We start from the raw sequence: 14,172 nt of genomic DNA, 5'->3' as shown, positions 1-14,172 counted from the left end.
TCACACCCTCGCGATCAAGACTATTTAATCTTATGGATAGGGAAAAGGTATGAGGTGGAGCTGCAGCAAGCGACTAGCATATATGGTGGCTAACATACGCAAATGAGAGCGAGAAGAGAAGGCAAAGCACGTTCGAGAAAGTATGATCAAGAAGTGATCCAAAACTACTTACGTCAAGCATAACTCCAACACCGTGTTCACTTCCCGGACACCACCAAAAAGAGACCATCACGGTTACACACGCGGTTGATGTATTTTAATTAAGGTCAAGTGTCAAGTTCTCTACAACCGGACATTAACAAATTCCCATCTTCTCATAACCGCGGGCATGGCTTTCGAAAGTTCAAAACCCTGCAGGGGTGTCCCAACTTAGCCCATCACAAGCTCTCACGGTCAACGAAGGATGTTCCTTCTAGCGGGAAGACCCGATCAGACTCGGAATCCCGGTTACAAGACATTTCGACAATGGTAAAACAAGACCAGCAAAGCCGCCCGAATGTGCCGACAAATCCCGATAGGAGCTGCACATATCTCGTTCTCAGGGCACACCGGATGAGAAGTCCGTACAACTAAAACCAACCCTCAAGTTTCCCTGAGGTGGCGCTGCAAGGGGCTCTAGTTTGGACCAACACTCAGAGGAGCACTTGCCCGGGGGGGTTAAAATAAGATGACCCTCGGGCTCGCGAAAACCCGAGGGAAAAGGGCTAGGTGAGGCAAATGTAAAGCCAAGGTTGGGCCTTGCTGGAGGAGTTTTATTCAAGGTGAACTGTCAAGGGGTTCCCATTATAACCCAACCGCGTAAGGAACGCAAAATCAAGGAACATAACACCGGTATGACAGAAACTAGGGCGGCAAGAGTGGAACAAAACACCGGGCATAAGGTCGAGCCTTCCACCCTTTACCAAGTATATAGATGCATTAATTAAATAAGAGATATTGTGATATCCCAACAGTAATCATGTTCCAACAAGGAACAAACTCCAAACTTCATCTTCACCTGCAACTAGCAACGCTATAAGAGGGGCTGAGCAAAGCGGTAACATAGCCAAACAACGGTTTGCTAGGACAAGGTGGGTTAGAGGCTGAACATGGAAACATGGGAGGCATGATAAAGCATGTGGTAGGTATCGCAGCATAGGCATAGCAAAAGAGCGAGCAACTAGCAAGCAAAGATAGAAGTGATTTCGAGGGTATGGTCATCTTGCCTGAAATCCCGCAAGGAAGAAGAACGGGTCCATGAAGAAGACAAACGGACGTAGTCGAACGGGTCCTCACAAACGCGACGTTATCGGAACCAACACGAAGAAGCAACACCGGAAAGAAGCACACAACATAGTAAACAACCAACACATGAACATGGCATGATATGCAGGATGCGGTATGTGATGCATATGCATGATTTGGAAAGGAATGAATGAACCTGGCCTCAACTTGGAAAACCAAGAGTGCCACTGAAAAGAGGAGTTGATTTTGGTTGAAATCGATATAAAGATACGGATGCACGGTTTGGAAATGGCAAGCAAAACAAATATGGCACCGGTCTGCGATTAACAGCAAGTGACCATCTAAATGCATCAAGAACAACAAGCCACTGCACTCTAACATGACAACAAAATACATGGCAGGGATCCACTCAAGAGGCTTGACAAAAGATTAACACTAAGCTACGGCTAATTTACTCAATAACAGGTTCAAACAAGCATGGCAAAAGTGCAAAAGATAACAGGTTTCAGACTTAGTGAAATTAACAGCATATCAGGAATTTAACATCAGGAAGCAATGTTTAGAGCACTATAACTACATGCTACAGGAACATATCATGGCAAAGCAAGGCATGGCATGAAGCTACTCAAAGCATATAACAAAAGTCCCTTAGTGACCATAAGCCAAAGGGGATCATAAAATGCAATTGCAAGCATGTGAACATAGCAATTAACGAAAACAGATGCAGACTTAGTGAAAAACTAGAGCATGGCAAAACAGATAACAAGTAGGCATGTTTACGAGCTCGATGCACTCACTACAAAGCATGGCATGATAATATAAGCATACAACCAGCAAGAAGACATGGCATAGAAGCTAGACATGGCAAGAACAACAACATAGCATGCACGGATCAACAACAACAAGCTTGGCAAAATTGCAAAACATGTTAACAATCTACCAGGAACATTTTATAGCAAAAGTAGAGCTCGATTGACTTAAGCTAGGGTGCTCCATAAATGCAAACAAATACATGGATGGATATACACTACAATATCTACAAAACATCCTTACTGATCATGCTCAAAAGAGGCACGGATCACTAGGAAACAACATGAACATATGGCATAAAAATAATAATAGGACAAGGACTTGGTGAAATTCTAAGTCCCTGAAATCAGCAACATTGAGTAAGCTACTTTGCATGCTTGTGCTATTCACCACAAAGATCACAAAAATACATGGCATACACCCCTGTAAAGATGGCATGGCATATAACAAAACACATGTAGAGCTCAGGTTCATAGCATGCACACATTAATCATGGCAAAAATGACAAAAGGCCATTTGCTGAAACAGATCTGACATAGTCCTCACATAGCCCTCTTCCAACAGCATTTCGGGCATCAAGATGAGCTCAAATGAAAATGATGCAATGAGATGAAATGATGTACTCTTCGAGACGAACATTTTGATATGCTACACGCACGAATCGGAACCACCGATGGAGAGTTATGACATGATAAAAATGGCATGAAAAGTATGCAGATCTGGAACTTAGTGAAAAAAAACACACCCGAGCGTAGCATAGCTAAAGGTCGCTCGGGGCGGAGGTTTAGGGTGTAGCTCACCCCTTGGGCTTGGCCCAAATGAGGAGGGGAGCGATGGGCCAGTGGATCTGGGGCTAGGCCGGCCCACAGACGCAGGCGGAGGCCCAGGGCGAAGGCGTCGTCCTCCTCGCGCGCTCCTCTTAGGCAGGAGGCCATGGCGGTGGCGCAGGAGATAGGGAACGCTGGCGGCAGTAAGGATGGCCTCTCTGGCGACAATGGCGAGCGCGGAGGCCGGGAATGGATGCGGGGCAGGACGCAGAGGACGGATCCGGGCGTGGCTCCTCCGGATCCGATCGGGAATGGAGGGAACGAGCGGAATGGCGAACTTGAAGCTCCGGCACACGGTGAGTTCCTGTGGGACGGAGGCAGTGAGCGAGAGGCAAGAGAGGAAGGAGAAGAAAAGAGGGGGCGGCACGGGCTCACCCGGACGGCGGCGGCGCGCTACGAGGCATGACGGGGCGGCGGGGGAGCGCAGGGAGGCGAGGCGCTCGGCGGAGGAGCTCCGGCGAGGGCTCACCAGAGCCGGTGGCCGGCGACGAGGCCCCCAGGCGGCACAAGCGATCCGGATCGGGTGGCGGAACTCGGGCCGCAGATGAGCGAGCGGCGGCGGCGCGCGAGCCTGCGCGGGCCCGCGATGGGCTCCACGGGCCGCAGCGAAGTGGGCGCGGGCGAGGCTGATGTGGCGCGCTGTGAGTGGCCTGGGGCGGCGGCGCGAGCTGACGTGGAGGCCGCTGATTGGCCGGGCGACGTGGAGGGCGCGGTGGACATGTCCGGCGCGGCGAGGACGCGTCCGGATGCGCGATGGAGGAGGTAGACTAGGGTTTCCCCCGTGATTTGGAAGGGGAGGCACTTATATAGAGGTAGGAGGAGTTAGGAAGCTCCAAATGAGGTGAGGTTTTTGGCCACGTGATCGTGATCGAACGACCGAGATGATGGAGGTGGTTTAGGTGGGTTTTGGGCCACTTTGGAAGGGTGTTGGGCTGCAACTCACACGAGGCCTTTTGGTCCCTCGGTTAACTGTTGGAGTATCAAACGAAGTCCAAATGGCACGAAACTTGACAGGCGGTCTACCAGTAGTAAACCAAGGCCGCATGACAAGTCTCGGTCCAATCCGAAAACGTTTAACACACACACACACGAAAAGAGGTAGAAAGGGACACCGGATGACATAGGAGCACCGGATTGCAAAACGGACAACGAGGAAAATGCTCGGATGCATGAGACGAACACGTATGCAAATGAAATGCACATGATGACATGATATGAGATGCATGACACGCAAGCAATGAAAAGGCAACAACAGCGAATAACTGGAGGACACCTGGCACATCGGTCTCGGGGCGTTATAGATATAAGGAGGTTTATGTGTGAAAGAGCGTATCATATCATGGGGTTTGGATGCACCGGCAAAGTTTGCACCAACTCTAAATGTGAGAAAGGGCAATGCACGGTACCGAAGAGGCTAGCAAGGATGGAAGGGTAAGAGTGCGTATAATCCATGGACTCAACATTAGTCATAAAGAACTCACATACTTATTGCAAAAATCTATAAGTCATCAAAAACCTCGGTATTACGCGCATGCTCCTAGGGGGTAGATTGGTAGGAAAAGACCATCGCTCGTCCCCGACCGCTACTCATAAGGAGGACAATCAAATAACACCTCATGTTTCAAATTTGTTACATAACGTTTACCATACGTGCATGCTACGGGACTTGCAAACTTCAACACAAGAATTTCTCAATTTCACAACTACTCAACTAGAACGACTTTGATATTATTACCTCCATATCTCAAAACAATCATCAAGCATCAAACTTCTCTTAGTACTCAAAACACTCATAAGAAAATTTTACTAATCTTGAATACATAGCATATTAGAATTAAGCACATTACCTTGCTGTTTAAGAATCTCAAAATAATCTAAGTGAAGCATGAGAGAATAATAGTTTCTATAAAACAAAGCCACCACCATGCTCTAAAAGATATAAGTGAAGCACTAGAGCAATAACACACTACTCCGAAAGATGTAAGTGAAGATCAATGGGTAGTCGAATAATTATGCAACTATGTGAAGACTCTCTCTAACATTTAAGAATTTCAGATCTTGATATTTTATTCAAACATCAAGAAAAAATGATATAAAATGACGCTCCAAGCAAAACACATATCATGTGGCGAATAAAAATATAGCTCCAAGTAAAGTTACCGATGAACGAAGACGAAAGAGGGGATGCCTTCCGGGGCATCCCCAAGCTTAGGCTATTGGTTCTCCTTGAATATTACCTTGGGGTGCCTTGGGAATCCCCAAGCTTAGGCTCTTGCCACTCCTTATTCCATAGTCCATCGAATCTTTACCCAAAACTTGAAAACTTCACAACACAAAACTTAACAGAAAACTCGTAAGCTCCGTTAGCGAAAGGAAACAAAACACTACTTCAAGGTACTGTAATGAACTCATTATTTATTTATATTGGTGTTAAAGCTAATTTATTCCAACTTCTCTATGGTTTATAAACTCTTTTACTAGCCATAGATTCATCAAAATAAGCAAACAACACACAAAAAACAGAATCTGTCAAAAACAGAATAGTCTGTAGTAATATGGATCAAAAGTATACTTATGTAACTCATAAAATTCTCAAATAAACTTCTGGACCTGAGTAATTTATCTATTAATCATCTGCAAAAAGAATTAACTAAATAGCAGTCTCCAAATAAAAATGGCAGCAATTCTCGTGAGCGCTAAAGTTTCTGTTTTTTACAGCATGATCAACGACCCTTTCCCCAAGTCTTCCCAAAGGTTCTACTTGGCACAAAGACTAATTAAAAGCTTAGAACCACATATAAACAGAGTCTATATGAATTATTTATTACTAAACAGGAACAAAAGGCAAGGAACAAAAATAAAATTGGGTTGCCTCCCAACAAGCGCTATCGTTTAACGCCCCTAGCTACGCATGATGATTTCAATGATGCTCATATAGAAGATAAGAATTGAAACATAAAGAGAGCATCATGAAGAATATAACTAGCACATTTAAGTCTAACCCACTTCCTATGCATAGGGATTTTGTGAGCAAACAACTTATGGGAACAATAATCAACTAGCATAGGAAGGCAAAACAAGCATAACTTCAAAACTTTAAGCACATAGAGAGGAAACTTTATATCATTGCAATTCCTACAAGCATATGTTCCTCCCTCATAATAATTTCCAGTAGCATCATGAATGAATTCAACAATATAACCAACACCTAAAGCATTATTTTCATGATCTATAAGCATAGAAATTTTATTACTCTCCACATAACCAAATTCCTTCTCATGAATAATAGTGGGAGCAAACTTAACAAAATAACTATCATGTGATTGAAAATTAAGATCAAGATGAAAAGTTTCATGGTTATCATTATTCTTTAAAGCATACGTGTCATCACAATAATCATCATAGATAGGAGGCATGCTTTCATCATAATAGATTTGCTCATCAAAACTTGGGGGACAAAAATATCATCTTCATCAAACATAGCTTCCCCAAGCTTGTGGCTTTGCATATCATTAGCATCATGGATATTCAAGGAATTCATACTAACAACATTGCAATCATGCTCATCATTCAAATATTTAGTGCCAAACATTTTATAGATTTCTCCTTCTAGCACTTGAGCACAATTATCCTTTCCATCATACTCATGAAAGATATTAAAAACGTGAAGCGTATGAGACAAACTCAATTCCATTTTTTATAGTTTTCTTTTATAAACTAAACTAGTGATAAAACAAGAAACTAAAATACTTGATTACAAGATCTAAAGATATACCTTCAAGCGCTAACCTCCCCAGCAGCGGCGCCAGAAAAGAGCTTGATGTCTACTACACAACCTTCTTCTTGTAGACGTTGTTAGGCCTCCAAGTGCAGAGGTTTGTAGGACAGTAGCAAATTTCCCTCAAGTGGATGACCTAAGGTTTATCAATCCGTAGGAGGCGTAGGATGAAGATGGTCTCTCTCAAGCAACCCTGCAACCAAATAACAAAGAGTCTCTTGTGTCCCCAACACACCCAATACAATGGTAAATTGTATAGGTGCACTAGTTCGGCGAAGAGATGGTGACAGAAGTGGTATATGGATGGTAGATAAAGGTTTTTGTAATCTGAAATTATAAAAACAGCAAGGTAACTAATGGTAAAAATGAGCATAAACGGTATTGCAATGATAGGAAATAGGGCCTAGGGTTCATACTTTCACTACTACAAGTCCTCTCAACAAGAATAACATAATTGGATCATATAACTATCCCTCAACATGCAACAAAGAGTCGCTCCAAAGTCACTAATAGCGGAGAACAAACAAAGAGATTATGGTAGGGTACGAAACCACCTTAAAGTTATTCTTTCCAATTAATCCGTTGGGCTATTCCTATAAGTGTCGCAAATAGCCCTAGAGTTCGTACTAGAATAACACCTTAAGACACAAATCAACCAAAACCATAATGTCACCTAGATACTCCAATGTCACCTCAAGTATCCGTGGGTATGATTATACGATATGCGTCACACAATCTCAGATTCATCTATTCAACCAACACATAGAACCTCAAAGAGTGCCCCAAAGTTCCTACCGGAGAATCACGACGAAAACGTGAGCCAACCCCTATGCATAGGTTCATGGGCGGAACCCGCAAATTGATCACCAAAACATACATCAATTATCACGTGATATCCCATTGTCACCACAGATACGCACGGCAAGACATACATCAAGTGTTCTCAAATCTTTAAAGACTCAATCCGATAAGATAACTTTAAAGGGGAAACTCAATCCATTACAAGAGATTAGAGGGGGAGAAGAAACATAAGATCCAACTATAATAGCAAAGCTCGCGATACATCAAGATCGTGCCAAATCAAGAACACGAGAGAGAGCGATCAAACACATAGCTACTGGTACATACCCTCAGCCCCGAGGGTGGACTACTCCCTCCTCGTCATGGAGAGCACCGGGATAATGAAGATGGCCACCGAAGAGGGATTCCCCCTCCGGCAGGGTGCCGGAACTGGTCTAGATTGGCTTTCGGTGGCTACAGAAGCTTCTGGCGGCAGAACTCCTAATCTATTCTGCTCCCTGATCGTTTTAGGGTATATGGATATATATAGGCGGAAGAAATACGCCAGGGGAGCCACGAGGGGCCGACGATGGTGGAGGGCGCGCCCTAGGGGGGTGGGCGCGCCCCCCTACCTCGTGGCTCCCTCGTTTCTTTCATGACGTGCACTCCAAGTCCATCAGGTTGCTTTCCTTCCAAAAATAACTTCTCCAGAAGGTTTCATTCCGTTTCGACTCCGTTTGATATTCCTTTTCTTCGAAACACTGAAACAAGGGAAAAAACAGGAACTGGCACTGGGCTCCAGGTCAATAGGTTAGTCCCAAAATAATATAAAAGTGGATGATAAATCCCAATAATGTCCAAAACAGTAGATAATATAGCATGGAGCAATCAAAAATTATAGATACATTGGAGACGTATCATGGTGCTAGTAGGTTGCTAGTAGTGTTAATTAATCCTTGTAGTTGATGCTAGTTGGTTTAATTGGTGGAAGATCATATGTTCAGATCCTATATGCATATTAATACCCCTCTGATTATGAACATGTTTATGCTTTGTGAGTAGTTACGTTTGTTCCTGAGGACATGGGATAAGTCTTGCTATTAGTAGTCATGTGAATTTGGTATTCGTTCGATATTTTGATGAGATGTATGTTGTCTCTCCTCTAGTGGTGTTATGTGAACATCGACTATATGACACTTCACCATTATTTGGGCCTATAGGAAGGCATTGGGAAGTAATAAGTAGATGATGGGTTGCTAGAGTGACAGAAGCTTAAACCCTAGTTTATGCGTTGCTTCATAAGGGGCTGATTTGGATCTATATGTTTCATGCTATGGTTAGGTTTACCTTAATACTTTTATTGTAGTTGCGGATGCTTGCAATAGAGGTTAATCATAAGTGGGATGCTTGTCCAAGTAAGGACAGTACCCAAGCACCGGTCCACCCACATACCAAATTATCAAAGTACCGAACGCGAATCATATGAGCGTGATGAAAACTAGCTTGACGATATTCCCATGTGTTCTCGGGAGCGCTTTTCTCTGTATAAGAGTTTGTCCAGGCTTTTCCTTTGCTACAAAAAGGATTGTGCCACCTTGCTTCACTTTATTTAATTTTGTTACTTGTTGCTCGTTACAAATTATCCTATCACAAAACTATCTATTACCACTTATTTCAGTACTTGCAGAGAATATCTTACTGGAAACCGCTTATCATTTCCTTCTGCTCCTCGTTGGGGTCAACACTCTTACTTATCGAGAGGACTATGATAGATCCCCTATACTTGTGGGTCATCAAGACCCTTTTCTGGTGTCGTTGCCGGGGAGTGAAGCGCCTTTGGTAGGTGGAATTTGGTAAGGAAAATTTATATAGTGTGCTGAAATTTACTGTCACTTGTTACTATGGAAAGTAATCCTCTGAGGGGCTTGTTTGGGGTATCTTCACCCCGACCAGTAGAGCAAAGAGTAGCTCCTCAACCTACTGAACCTACTGAAAATGAAAATGTCTGCTTTGAAATTCCTTCGGGTATGATAGAAAAACTGCTAGCTAATCCCTTTTTAGGAGATGGAACAAAATATCCTGATGAGCATCTAATATATGTGGATGAAGTTTGTGGATTATTTAAGCTTGCATGTGTATCCAGAGATGTTGTTAAGAAGAAGGTCTTCCCTTTATCTTTGAAGGGAGATGCATCGACATGGTATAGGCTATGTGATGATATGGGGTCTGGAATTACAAACGATTGAAATTGGAATTTCATCGGAAGTTTTATCCTATGCATCTTGTTCACCGTGATCGCAATTATATATATTGGCCTCGCGAAGGAGAAAGCATCGCTCAAGCTTGGGGGAGGCTTAAATCAATGTTATATTCATGCCCCAATCATGAGCTCTCAAGAGAAATGATTATTCAAAATTTTTATGCTCGGCTTTCTAATAGCAATCGCACCATGCTTGATACTTCTTGTGCTGGCTCTTTTATGATGAAGATATTGAATTCAAATGGGATCTATTGCAAATAATTAAATGCAACTCTGAAGATTGGGACCTCGACAAAGGTAAGGAGTGAGGTATGACACCTAGGTTTGATTGTGTTAAATCTTTTATGGATACCGATGTTTTCCGTAAATTTAGCACTAAATATGGACTTGACTCTGAGATAGTAGCTTCTTTCTGTGAATCTTTTGCTACTTATGTTGATCTCCCCAAGGAGAAGTGGTTTAAATACCATCCTCCCATAGAAGTAAAAGTAGCTGCACCTATTAAAGTTGAAGAAAAGATTGTCACTTATAATGATCCTATTGTTCCTACTTCTTATGTTGAGAAACCACCTTTTCTTGTTAGGATAAAGGATCATGCTAAAGCTTCAACCGTGGTTCGTAAAAGCAATATTAAAACTTATACACCTCATGAGCAAATTAAAGTTGAACCTGATATTGCTATTGTTAAAGATCTCTTGTCTGATAATATTGATGGGCATGTTATTCATTTCCTTGATGAGACTGCTAGAATTGCTAAACCTTGTGCTACAGATAAAAACAGACCGGTGGTAGGCATGCCTGTTATTTCTGTTAAAATAGGAGATCATTGTTATCATGGATTATGTGATATGGGTGCTAGTGCTAGTGCAATACCTTATTCCTTATACAAAGAAATTATGCATGATATTGCACCAGCTGAGATAGAATATATTGATGTCACAATTAAACTTGCCAATAGAGATACTATTTCACCAATGGGAATTGTTAGAGATGTTGAAGTCTTGTGTGGGAAAAATAAATATCCTGCTGATTTTCTTATTATTGGTTCCCCACAAGATAGCTTTTGTCCCATTATATTTGGTAGAACCTTCCTGACAACTGTTACTGCTACCATAGATTGCAAAAGGGATGTTGTTACTATCGGTTTAGATGATATGACTCATGAATTTAATTTCTCTAAATTTAGTAGACAACACCATGAAGAATAATTACCTAGTAAGGATGAAATTATTGGTCTTGCTTCTATTGCCGTACCCCTAGTGATCCTTTAGAACAATATTTGCTAGACCATGAAAATGATATGTTTATGAATGAAAGAGGGGAAATAGATGAAGTATAATCAGGAACCTATTCTGAAACACAATCTGCCTGTTGAAATCCTAGGGGATCCTCCTCCACCCAAGGGTGATCCCGTGTTTGAGCTTAAACCGTTGCCTGATACTCTTAAATATGCTTATCTTGATGAGAAAAAGATATATCCTGTTATTATTAGTGCTAACCTTTCAGAGCATGAAGAAGAAAGATTATTGAAAACTCTGAAGAAGCACCGTGCTTCTATTGGGTATACTCTTGATGATCTTAAGGGCATTAGTCCCACTCTATGTCAACATAAAATAAATTTGGAAGAAGATGCTAAACCAGTTCGTGATCATCAACGATGGCTGAATCCTAAAATGAAAGAAGTGGTAAGAAAGGAAATACTAAAGCTCCTTGAGGCAGGTATAATCTATCCCATTGCTGATAGTCAGTGAGTAAGTCCTGTTCATTGTGTCCCTAAGAAGGGAGGTATTACTGTCGTTCCTAATGATAAAGACGAATTGATTCCTCAAAGAATTATTATAGGTTATAGGATGGTAATTAATTTCCGCAAATTAAATAAGGCCACTAAAAAAGATCATTACCCCTTATCGATCAAATGCTAGAAAGATTATCCAAACATACACATTTTTGCTTTCTATATGGTTATTCTGATTAAACAAAGAGTACTTTTACTTGCCCTTTTGGTACTTTTGCTTATAGACGTATGCCTTTTGGTTTATGTAATGCACCTGCTACCTTTCAAAGATGCATAATGGCTATATTCTCTGACTTTTGTGAAAAGATTTGTGAGGTTTTCATGGACGACTTCTCCGTCTATGGATCTTCTTTTGATGATTGCTTGAGCAACCTTGATCGAGTTTTGCAAAGATGTGAAGAAACTAATCTTGTCTTGAATTGGGAAAAGTGCCACTTTATGGTTAATGAAGGTATTGTTTTGGGGCACAAAGTTTCTGAAAGAGGTATTGAAGTTGATAAAGCCAAGGTTGATGCTATTGAAAAGATGCCATGTCCCAAGGACATCAAAGGTATAAGAAGTTTCCTTGGTCAAGCCGGATTTTATAGGAGGTTCATTAAGGACTTCTCAAAAATTTCTCGGCCTCTGACTAATTTATTACAAAAAGATATATCATTTGTTTTTGATGATGATTGTGTAGAAGCACTTGAAATTCTTAAGAAAGCATTAATCTCTGCACCTATTGTTCAGCCACCTGATTGGAATTTACCCTTTGAAATTATGTGTGATGCTAGTGATTATGCTATAGATGTTGTTCTAGGGCAAAGAGTTGATAAGAAATTAAACGTTATTCAATATGCTAGTAAAACTCTAGAAAATGCTCAAAGAAATTATGCTACCACTAAAAAAGAATTCTTAGCAGTTGTATTTGCTTGTGATAAGTTCAGACCTTATATTGTTGATTCTAAAGTAACTATTCACACTGATCATGCTGCTATTAAATATCTTATGGAAAATAAAGATGCTAAACCTAGACTTATTAGATGGGTTCTCTTGCTACAAGAATTTGACTTACATATTGTTGACAGAAAGGGAGCTGAGAACCCCGTTGCAGACAACTTGTCTAGGTTAGAAAATATTCTTGATGACCCACTACCTATTGATGCTAGTTTTCCTGATGAACAATTAAATGTCATAAATGCTTCTCATACTGCTCCATGGTATGCTGATTATGCTAATTACATTGTTGCCAAATTCATAACACCTAGTTTCACATACCAACAAAAGAAAAAGTTCTTCTATGATTTGAGGCATTACTTTTGGGATGACCCACATCTTTATAAAGAAGGAGTAGATGGTGTTATTAGACGTTGTGTACCTAAGCATGAATAGGAATAGATCCTATGCAAGTGTCACTCTGAAGCTTATGGAGGACACCATGCTGGAGATAGAACCGCACAAAAGGTATTGCAATCTGGTTTTTATTGGCCTACTCTCTTCAAAGATGCCTATAAGTTTGTCTTATATTGTGATGAATGTCAAAGAATTGGTAATATTAGTAGACGTCAAGAAATGCCTATGAACTATTCACTTGTTATTGAACCATTTGATGTTTGGGGCTTTGATTATATGGGACCTTTTCCTGCCTCTAATGGTTATACACATATTTTAGTTGCTGTTGATTACGTTACTAAGTGGGTAGAAGCTATTCCAACTAGTAGTGCTGATCATAACACTTCTATTAAAATGCTTAAAGAAGTTATTTTTCCGAGGTTTGGAGTCCCGAGATATTTAATGACTGATGGTGGTTCACATTTTATTCATGGTGCTTTCCATAAAATGCTTGCTAAATATGATGTTAATCATAGAATTGCATCTCCTTATCACCCACAGTCTAGTGGTCAAGTAGAATTGAGTAATAGAGAGCTCAAATTAATTTTGCAAAAGACTGTTAATAGATCTAGAAAAAATTGGTCCAAGAAACTTGATGATGCATTATGGGCCTATAGAACTGCATATAAAATCCTATGGGTATGTCTCCGTATAAAATGGTTTATGGAAAAGCATGTCACTTACCTCTCGAACTAGAACACAAGGCATATTGGGCTATTAAAGAGCTCAACTATGATTTCAAACTTGCCGGTGAGAAGAGGTTATTTGATATTAGCCCACTTGATGAATGGAGAACCCAAGCCTATATTTAAAGAAAAAGTTAAAAGATGGCATGACAAAAGAATACAAAAGTGTGAGTTTAATGTAGGTGATTATGTATTGCTATACAACTCTCGTTTAAGATTTTTTGCAGGAAAACTTCTCTCTAAATGGGAAGGTCCTTACGTTATCGAGGAGGTCTATCGTTCCGGTGCCATAAAAATCAACAACTTCGAAGACACAAATCCGAAGGTGGTGAACAGTCAAAGAATCAAACATTATATCTCAGGTAATCCCATAAATGTTGAAACCAATGTTATTGAAACCGTAACCCCGGAGGAGTACATAAGGGACACTTTTCGGAACGTTTCAGACTCCGAAAAGGAATAGGTATGTGGTATGGTAAGTAAACCGACTCCAAAACAGTTTTTAAGGCAATATTTCTCCGTTTTGGAATATTTAGAAAAATAAGAAGCAGTCCGGGAAGGACACGAGGCCTCCACGAGGGTGGAGGGTGCACCCTACCCCCTGGGCGCGCCCCCCTACCTCGTGGGCACCTCGTGCGCTC

This window comes from Triticum dicoccoides, chromosome 3A (genome assembly GCF_002162155.2).
Source record: "Triticum dicoccoides isolate Atlit2015 ecotype Zavitan chromosome 3A, WEW_v2.0, whole genome shotgun sequence".
Taxonomy (NCBI): Eukaryota; Viridiplantae; Streptophyta; class Magnoliopsida; order Poales; family Poaceae; genus Triticum; species Triticum dicoccoides.
The sequence above is the reverse complement of the archived record's forward strand: the minus strand, read 5'-3'. Positions refer to the sequence as shown.